Source organism: Ursus maritimus, unplaced genomic scaffold (assembly GCF_017311325.1).
Source record: "Ursus maritimus isolate PB19 unplaced genomic scaffold, ASM1731132v1 scaffold_8, whole genome shotgun sequence".
In the NCBI taxonomy this organism is placed as follows: domain Eukaryota; kingdom Metazoa; phylum Chordata; class Mammalia; order Carnivora; family Ursidae; genus Ursus; species Ursus maritimus.
The window spans coordinates 27,598,883-27,609,449 of NW_024426996.1; the positions used below are offsets into that span (position 1 = coordinate 27,598,883).

Below are 10,567 nucleotides of genomic sequence, written 5' to 3' on the forward strand. Positions count from 1 at the left end.
TTCGGCTCTGCTAGTTCCAATGGCAGGCAGAGGGGGCGGAAGTGTGAAGCGCACGCCTTGAATCACTCACTGGGAGGGGAAGGAAAAGAAGGCGGGGAAAGGGCCACACGCCTGCTCCCCCGAGAACAGCCGCCAAGGCTGCGGAGCTGCTCGCCGCGCCTCCCTCTTCTCCTCCTCTTCTCATTCCTCCTCCTCCTCCGTCCTCCTAGCCCCCCGTGGCCTCCTCCCCGCGAACTCTCGCGAGAGCGGCGCGCGCCCACCCTCCTCCTCCCGCTGTGGCCGCGGGTCCGCCAAGTTCTGGACATCTTTGCAGCCCCGGACAACGCCCCGCGAGTGCACTGGGGCCACCAGGCCAGTGAAAGCCAGTCCACCCAGTTGGGGGTCGTGGCAGAGCGCTCCGTACTGCTTAGCCGGGTTTCAGCAGTCAGGAAGGAAGTGGGCTTCAACCTCTGAAATGTCAGGGTTCTGCAGTGAGGGATGGAATTGCCACCAGAGTTCTGCCTGCTGTAAGTGTTCAGCAAAGGATGATGAAAGGTTATGGAGTCTCTTTGCTAGTATATAAAAACAGGAGGAAGTTTAACGTGTTTGGAAGGGTTTGGTGTGGTTCGGCCAGAAGAGAGAAAGGAATCTAAATGGGTTTTCAAGCTCCCTGTCATTTATGGTTGTATCTTAAAACCCTGAACTAGGAGAGGTCAGGGTGCGTCATTCTTTCAGCAGGCAAGTTGGGCTGTCATCAGTAGCTGGCAAAACTGCTGTAGTGACATATTCAAGGTATGTGGAGCATTCTTAAATAGATTATAAAGCCTGGCCCTGAACCCCTTAACTCTGAAATGCAAGGCTCTCTATAAGGGGGATTGAATCAGTTTTGTGCCTCTAGAATGTTTTGTGCAGCAAAAGGCCCAATGGTTATAATGGTCTTGGGCCCCATAGATGCTTAATCAGCATTGCCACTGATGAGCAGCCTACCACATATCAATTTGAGTACCCATTTATTTTACACAAGAGATGTCCATCTTCTTTATTCACAACACAAATCAAATCCACAAGTAAGTTTTCAAAGTATCTGAACAAAACTTAAATAATATACAGCTATAAACTCACCTTGGGTTGAGTTACTTGGAAGAAGTACCAATATGAAATATATTCTGTTGAGTTTGTGCACTATTAGTTTGGTATGTCAGTAAATCAAACCTTTTTTTTTTTTTAAACAGAAGGAAATACTGGAATCTTGACACCGTCTCAGAAATAGAGGTCACCTGGAATAATTTGAGAAGATTGAAAGACTCAAAAGATGGAGGAAAGATAGAGGGGAAAGGATTTATCTTAATATAGTGAAAATAATGGATTTATGACAAAAGCCCAGATCTTGATTTGGTACTACTAATTAACTATATAATTCCTTAAGTGTCTTCTGAAAGTAAAACGTGAACTACCAGATCAGGAAATTACGTTTGGGAAAAGTAAATCAGTTAACCTGTTAGAACAACAGTCTCACCCCTGTTAAAATGAGGGCCTTGGATTATTACATGATCTATAAGATATCCTCCAGTTCTAAAATTCTGTCATGTCAGGGGTATCCTTCAAATCACTGGCAGACAGTTCCCATCTGCTCCCTGATTTGGTAGCTGGCTTATGTAGCTTTGCTTTTGTTCAAACACAATTTAGATGAATTCTATGACATCGAATCAGAATAACGATGGGCAGAGGAGAGAATCTACTAAATTACCTGCCGACTTCTTTTCATATCTCAAGGAGAGTTGCCTAAAATTAACAGCTGATAAAACTTAAATATATTGGCCTTAGAAATGATAGAGGTGTCATGTTAATAATACAGAATATAATTCCAGAGGTTATTTAAGTCAAACCATAGCTATCACTTAAAATTATCAGCTTCAAAGCATTGGGAAATTTAGAATCAAATAGAGGGTATATTCAAATAGACGTTTCTAATTCCAATTTCACCTTCACCAATCCATATTTCATATCACTCTCCTCTTAAAATTTCAAGAAGTTAGTCCCCTGATCAAAATCTTATTTCGTTTATAAATCTTTGCTTATGAAAGATGATTAAAATTTGTATTTACCAATTTTTCAAAAAATTGACACTATAACATGAATGGAATAGAACATGTGTGAGTATGCCTTCAAATGTCTTTTAAAAAGATTCATTCACGGGGTGCGTGGGTGGCTCAGTCGTTAACCATCTGCCTTCGGCTCAGGGAGTGATCCTGGTGTTCTGGGACTGAGCCCCACGTCAGGCTCCTCTGCTGGGAGCCTGCTTCTTCCTCTCCCGCTCCCCCTGCTTGTGGTCCCTCTCTCGCTGGCTGTCTCTCTCTCTCTGTCAAATAAATTTTAAAAAACTTTAAAAATAAATAAATAAATAAATAAATAAATAAAAAGATTCATTCAGATTTATAAGTGAGTATATTTATATATATAAATGTAAACAAACAAGATAGCTATAAATTGTGGTAATATAGGAAGTAGAATAATGTGATAGTAATGATGAAGGGAGAGGATCTAACTTAGATGGAGTGGTTAAGAAAAGCCTCTCGAAGGAGGTGACGTTTTTGCTGAGACCTGAAACGAGAAGGAGCCAGCCTTGCAAAGAGCAAGGGGATGAGCATTTTCTAGTAGAGGGAATAACAAGCACAAATGCTCTAAGATGAGAAAGAGCTTAAAGAGTTCTTAGAGCTGAAAGGTTATGGCCTGGGCAGAGTGAGCAAGAAAAATGGCATCAGATAAAGCTGGACATGTAGACAGAGGGCAGGCTGGGGTTCACAGGCCTAGGCAGGACATTTGGCTTTTATTCTAAGAACACTGTGAAGGCATCAGAGAAGTAAAATAAGATAATCCGAATAACATTTCATTTTTTTAAATTTGGAAAATTTCAAACATATACAAGGGGGAAGAAATTAATATAATGAATCCATCACATAGCGTTAGCAATTATCAGGTCATGATTCGTGATTTACATTTTGGAAAGATCACTCTCCCTTCTTGTGGAGAATGGACCAGAGGGGGCCAACATGTCAGAAGGGAAACCAGAAGACTATTTGAATAGTCCAATTGTTTCTCAGTTGTGATATGGTTTAGGGTAGTGTCAATAATAATAGAAGAAATTAATGATCTCAAGGTAAAAGCAACAGCACTTGGTGATTGATTGATTGATTGTGGAGGTTGGGGAAAGGAAGGAGTCAAAGATTACTCCAATTATTTTTGGCTTTAGCAACTAATGGAAATAGCCATTTATTGAAATAGGGAAGATATGAGTCACAATTTGGGGGTAAAACTTAAAGTTCTATTTTAGATATGTTAGCTTTGAGATGTCTATTAGACATCAAAGTAGTGATGTCAGGTAGAGTTTTGACTACTGTGCGAAGTGCGGGGGGGGGGTGGAGATCTGAACTAGAGGCATGAATGCAGACCTCAAATAGTATTTGAAGCCCTGCACATTGTTAGAGCTTGGAGTTGAGGCTGGCTGGCCGATGAACTGGCAAGTGTAGGTAGTGTGCTACATGAGGGGCAAGTCTTTCGCTAATACCACAAGCATCTCTGGCCCAATGAGTGGAATTTGATAGTAATTCTTGCTACAAGTTAAAAAAAAAAAAGTATTTGAAGCCATAAGATGGGCTTCCAAAAAGGAATTTACATGCCCGATAAGGATAGACATAGCAAAGTGTTACCTGTAAGCATCTGAGTTTGTTCTTTCTTTACTTCTCTTCCCAGATATCTCTGGTTTCTGATCACCATTTACCCAGTTGTGATGATGATGTTGTAGTTATGTTTTTATAAAGAGCCCGTATGTTTTATAAATATATGCTGAAATATTTACAGGTGAAATGATATGCCTGGGATTTGCTTCAGAATGATGTAGGAGAGGGAAGTAGGAATATAGATGAAATGAGACTGGCCGTGAATTGATAGTTGTCAAAGCCAGGTAGATAAGTACATGAGGATCCTTATACTCTCCTGTCTACTTTTGTTTAGTTTTGAAATCTTCCATAATAATAAAAGAAAAATAAATAGCAGGTCTACTTTTGAAGAGGCCTAGAAAAGTATTATTAATAATGGGAACTTAAATTTTGCTGATACAGACAATGATTCTTTGGACTAGAGCATTCTTTCCTTGTCCTCATATTAGCGAGTTTTTTCTGCCTATATATTAAGATATTCTTTTACATGTAAAAGTAAAAGCAAATGCTGTTAATGCCAGAGAGAAGAAACGCTGAATTCAAACCCTGTGGCTAACTCTGGGCCTCAGTATATGGGTAGCTGATCCCTTCTAATTCAGAAATGTGATCTGACTGTGAAAGAATGGATACCTGAACAGCAAATACTAGAAAAAGTATACTTGGGCAACAAATCTTTAGTAACCTGATAAAATGTATTCTGTTGTGCAGCAGTATTTTGGTTACATAACATCTAGATTGATGTGGTAATTATTCCCTCTAATTAGTTTATTATATAAGAGTGTTTGTATAGCTACCATATATTTAATATTTCTGATGGTCTAGTCACTCTGCTAAGCTTTTCATATATTTTATCATGTCATTTATTCCTTACACTGCCCCATACAGTTGGTGTTAGGTATTATTTCCTGCATTTATAGATAGGTAAGGAGACTAATACTGAGAGGTTATGTATGTAACTTGCTCAAAATCACATAGCTAATTAGTACAGTCTGAATTCAGTAATGCCCATTTCCCTCCCCCATTCCCAGGATGACCTAAATTAGAACGAATATACTAAATGAATTTTGGCATGCTACACAATCCCACTTAACACACCTAGCAATTCAACCTAACCCTTATTAATTAGATTTTAATTCTATACCTTGCTTCATTAAAAACAACCATGTATTGGGGTGCCTGGGTGGCTCAGTCGTTAAGCATCTGCCTTCGGCTCAGGGTGTGATCTCAGCGTTCTGGGATTGAGCCCCGCATCAGGCTCCTCCGCTGGGAGCCTGCTTCTTCCTCTCCCACTCCCTCTGCTTGTGTTCCCTCTCTCGCTATCTGTCTCTCTGTCTCTCAAATAAATAAATAAAATCTTAAAAAAAAACCCATGTATGGTTATTCATAAACCAGTGTATAGTTATAAATGCTTCTCAAGGATGTATTATTCTGATATAATAGAAAAGAATGGAAGTATAAAAGATTGGTTCATGAAGCTTGGTGTCTCTCAGTGCATTCATTTACCATTAAAAGTCATAAAGTATCAAAACACAAAGCTTATGTAATGTGTTACAATGGAAGAAGAAATCTTCCATTGATCCCAAACCTAACCCAATACCCTCCCTTCAAGCTGTTCATTCTTTTGAAGGTGAGACTTGTGCAATAGAATGCTAAATTTAAGACAATGATGAGATGCAAATTATTTATCCACTGAAAAAGCATTCATCATCTACTATGGCCTCTAGGAGCAAAAAAATTATGAATCCTATAGGTCATTGGGAAATACAGGCAATCAAATAAATAAAAGCAAAATTAAAAATTGTATAAGTTTCAGGAAAGGAAAACTCCATGTTATATGTGAGTGTCTATTACAGGGACCTCACCTATTTTTGGTTGTCAGAGAATTAGATCCCATGCATTCAAAAATGAATAGTACATATTTACTTCTTGTATTTAAATTCCTGTTAAGTTTATAAACAGCATAATTTAATAAAACTACTAACCCTCTTATCATTGCCAATCCACTTTTGGTGTTTTGAAGCACCATGACATCAAAATTGATTTTTGTTTTTGAGAAGCCAGTCTTAGAACTTTTTAGAAGGTGTTACTTTCAGTACAATTGTTAGAATTTTAGTTCATAGGACAAAAATCATAAAAGATTTCTTGCATGGATTCTGCACTTGCTCAATAAATATTGAATTTCTTGATCTATCAAGTTTATTATTGGCCATGATTAGTTGTTTTTCCCACTAAACTTAGACCATATAGCCACTTTCCAGGCAGCTGCGTTGGGAGGAGGAGGAGGAAGGGTCCTTTTTGAACCTATTTGAGCTGCTTTTTCCCAACTTGATAGGACATTGCCAAGGTCAGAAAGCCTAAAATTAACTCTACCAGCTGTGTTTTGGTTTGCTTCATATAGCACATGGGCTCAGGGAGCTCAATCTGGTAGGCTTGCTTGCTGCTTCAGTCCGCTGTGCCCTTTAAATTTGTTTGCCTGAAGTGCATGTTGTGCACAAAACATGGTAGCTAAGCAGCTTGAAAGTGTATGGGAACTAAACAAATAAGTTGCTTTTAATCTCAGAGAGGCCTACCAACAATGTGGGGGGTGGGGGATGGAAGAATCACTACTATGTCAGATGTGCAGCTTAACTTTTAACCTTGTTAAAGTTTCCCTGAGAGCAAGCTGCTGATGTGCTGTCAGAGACCAAGAGATGATGACACCGTTTCAAGGAGTCTATGCTTTCAGCCCACCCAACTCCATGAGGTCCTCTAGCATGGAGGACCATATATAGGCATGGAGAATATCCCAACTGGCTGCAACTTAAAAATATCCTAAGAATCAGCAGCTGTTACTTTCACCCACACAAATTCACAGTTGGCTTAATTAAATAGTGCCTATTCTCAAGAGCTGAAGCCCTTTGGGTTATGCCCTATGTTCTTAGGCTGATTCCCCCAGCTCCATTCCCCTCCTCAGAGTTACTTAAAGCAAAATGGATGAATAACAGAGATTAGTTATGAGCCGTTCAGGGTTTGCATTACTGTAAATAATGAAATGTGGAAGTCAGATCTTCCAATACAGTCTTGAATCCCTGCCTATACAACCACTGGACTCCAGGGACCCTAGGCAGTCCCTAGTCCTGGCCATTTGTTCTCTCTTGCTTATGGTCATTACCGCACCCTCTTCTTGGCATTCTCACATGTTTTTCACAGTTGTCATGGTCACAACCATAGCAACCTGAACAGGCCACAATCCTCTTATAGCTGGAGATGTGAGATACAGCTTTACACAATATAAATCCCCTGAACTGCACCAACAGGAATCTGGTCCCAGATAGTCAAACCATTTATTTTTCCTTGGGAGAAATATTTCAACCGTCCCAATATATCACTACTTTTAAGGTTTGTATGCAATCAGGGTAACCAGGACGCATCTACAGAGAAGCAACCCAGGATAATCAGTCCCACCTTGAAATCTGACCATTTCCAAATCCCTTATTTATAGGCTCTACTCTGTTTCCACACCAATCATTCCATTTGAGTACAGGGGAAGGGCTTTAGTAGAATGAAACTATAGTGAGCAAGAAGATTTGCTATCTAAAATAAAGCATTTAAAGGAAGTGATCTTGTAATGCACTCCTTATAAGGGATCTGAGACTTTTCTGGAGCCCTGCAGGATAAAGGACCACTTGCAAGATTCATTCATTCAGTCAGTAATGTTTCTTAAAGATCTACCATAAACCAGTCACCATGCCAAGGATGAGGATACAAGAGAAATATACATTACAGCCCTCAAGGAGTTCATTTCTAGTGCCAGAGACTGACCTATAAACAAATAATTACAGCAAAAAACCTAACAGGATTATGTGCAAAGGGTTATAGAAGCTCAGCTGGGGGAAAAGTTTATTTGAGAAGGAAGATAAAGGTCACAGAGACTTTTACCAAAGAAGCAAGTCTTAAGGAGTTAGTAGACTTTCTCCATATCAGGAAGTGGTGCTAGAGGAGTAAGAGGCAGAGAGAAGGCATTACAGAAAGATGATGCTACATGGGTAAAGCCCAGAAGCATGAAAAAAATACACATGTAAAGAAAGGAAATGTTGACTGCTACAACCAACTACCGTAGTATGAACTCTCATTTATTCATTCAACAGTATTTATTAGTACTAACCATATGCTAGTTACTTATGTTAGCACTTGGGGCTATACAGTAGGGTACAAAACAAACTCCCTGACCCCAAGAAGTTTATATTTTAGTGGGGAGGAGATATTCAGAATTTGTCAGTGCATTAACTCTAGTTGTATTTGCATTTTCATCATCCCTAATTATGGCATGAAATCTCAAGCCTTATTAAAGCAATATTTTAGAAGATTAAAGTTATCAGGAATCAAGTAGTGAAGAAATTCTAGAGTCACAGCATAAAGATAAAAAAGGTCTACTGACCACCAAGTAAATAGTAATTCCAATGCTTTATTTGATATCGCAGAATTGCAAATTAAATTCTATTAAGAAGTGCTGTGAATATTTAAAGTATAGCCTTTAGCAATAACTCAGTGACTGCATGGTCAAATGGCAGATCTAAAATTGGAGCAGGTGTGTGTGTGTGTGTGTGTGTGTGTGTGTGTGTGTGTAAAGAAATTAAGATGGAACCACAACTCTGTTCCTAGGAACAAAGGCTCCTCCTTCTCCGTGGCCTCTTTCCTCCCTCAGGCAACCTCCAGGGACTTGTGTCATCTATTAGAATCACTGTCACGGAGCCTTGGTGCTTCCAATTTCCATAAATCTTCCCTGGGTCATCAACAACCCTCACAGGAGGGAGGGGGGTGGGAAGGGGTGGTTGGTGGCTGCACAGCATGTTTCAAAATGCCAGTGCCTCCCAAGAGGTCTTAGTAGCTACTCTGGATAGGACTGAAAGCAGCTCTTTGTTTGCTGTAATACTGTGGAGCCAACTGTGGCTGCCTGTCCTGCCATGGCTCTTAGAGAGCTTGTATAATCATAGAAGCATATGAGAATCTAAGCCAGTACTGGAAAGAGACCACAGAATCTTCAGGAAATGAGGGGAACTAATATTTATTTTATGCTGTGTAATTTTCTTTCTTTTTTTTTAAAAGATTTTATTTATTTATTTGATAGAGAGAGACAGCGAGAGAGGGAACACAAGCAGGGGGAGTGGGAGAGGAAGAAGCAGGCTCCTAGCGGAGAAACCTAATGTGGGGCTTGATCCCAGAATGCTGGGAGCACGCCCTGAGCCAAAGGCAGACGCTTAACAACTGCGCCACCCAGGCGCCCCTATGCTGTGTAATTTTCTGCCAGGAATCTTGCAAGACTCTGTATCTCATTTAATTCTCACCACACCCCTCTGACGCAGATGCTACTGTCCCAGTTCTATGAATGAGGATAGTAAACCACATCTAATGTAACACCAGTAGTAAGTTGCAGATTCAGAATTTGAACTCAGGTACTGTCAAATTCATGGGAAATCAAAACATCCCAGGGTTTTGTATTATTGAAGAGTTGGGATTTTAAGTGGTACACAAACACAGCATTATATAATATTGAGTCACATATTAGGAAAGTTAGTCCCCTTTAAATTCATTTTCATTTCTTCTGATTATATTGAGGAGAAAGTTTTGGTTTGATACTAATATGTCTTTAATGCCTCTTTATTTTTATTTATTTATTTATTTTTAAGATTTTATTAATTTATTTGACAGAGAGAGAGACAGCCAGCAAGAGAGGGAACACAAGCAGGGGGAGTGGGAAAGGAAGAAGCAGGCTCCCAGCGGAGCAGAGAGCCTGATGTGGGGCTTGATCCCAGCACCTGGGATCACACCCTGAGCTGAAGGCAGATGCTTAACGACTGCGCCACCCAGGCACCCCTTTAACGCCTCTTTAAAACTTAGTCTCTGGTTTGAAGAAGAGAGAGCTACAGGTTTTAGATCCAGAGACTCCAGCAGGCGACAATATTCAGCTAGAGCTTAATAACATTGTGCTCTTATTGAATTTATTTATATTTTCTTCTATATGAGGCATGTGATACTGGTTTTCGTTTATAGTAGTGATAGAAAGTAGATCCCACTGGTTAAGCTCAGGATCTGTCATCATACTATTCAGGTTCATGTAGTTACGAGCTGTTAGACCTTGGACATTAAGAACCCTCAGTTTCTTCGCTTGTAAAATAGGTTTAATGGTAATATTGACATAGAAGGTTAATGTGTGGATTCAATGGGATATTGCATAGTAAGCACTTAGAACAATATTCAATATACACTGTTGCTCAAAAAATGTTAGTTATTATGAAGTTTAGGAAAAAATGAACTCCCAATCAGGGGTGCTCTTCTCTTCCCCCAAGGCCCTGTTTTCAGCTTTTTGAATACATGTAAAAATGTAACTGATGCCGTACCAGATAGTATGCTTTCGGTTACACACAGCAGAAAACCATTGTTTCTGGTTGAAACAATGAGGAAATTTATTGGTTCCCAGAAATGAAGTTTTGAAATTAGGAAGGTTTCAGGGTGGCCTTAATTCAGTGGATCCAGCTCCGTTTTTCTACAATTCCCTTGAGTCTGCCTTTCTCTGTGTGCCAGCATCATCCTTGCGTGGTGATAAACCGACTATGGCATTTTGGGACCTCACATTCACACCCAACCATGTTTAGAAGACATTGGAAAAAAATTTGTCTCTGGAAATTATCTAGAGACAGCCTCAGATTATTGGAAGTCAGCCATAGATTTTTCAGCCTTGGAAGTTATTTGCTTTTAACAATTAAATGGCTGAAAAATTTTCTATCTCCATAGCTCATTAGTGTACTGGGTTATTGATAGAGTAAATGAGATAAGTGAAAGCACTTTGTAAACTTATATGTAATTATGAGGTATCTCTTCTTGGATCTTTTTTT

At 39.6% G+C, this 10,567-nt stretch overlaps 1 non-coding gene across 1 annotated transcript; it reads left to right on the forward strand.

Annotated features, from left to right (window-relative positions):
* The first annotated feature begins 3,447 nt into the window (after positions 1–3,447).
* LOC121101572 lies at positions 3,448–3,598 on the forward strand. The gene has a single exon (XR_005833564.1). It is a non-coding gene; the product is annotated as a small nucleolar RNA SNORA62/SNORA6 family (small nucleolar RNA).
* The last annotated feature ends 6,969 nt before the right edge of the window (positions 3,599–10,567 follow it).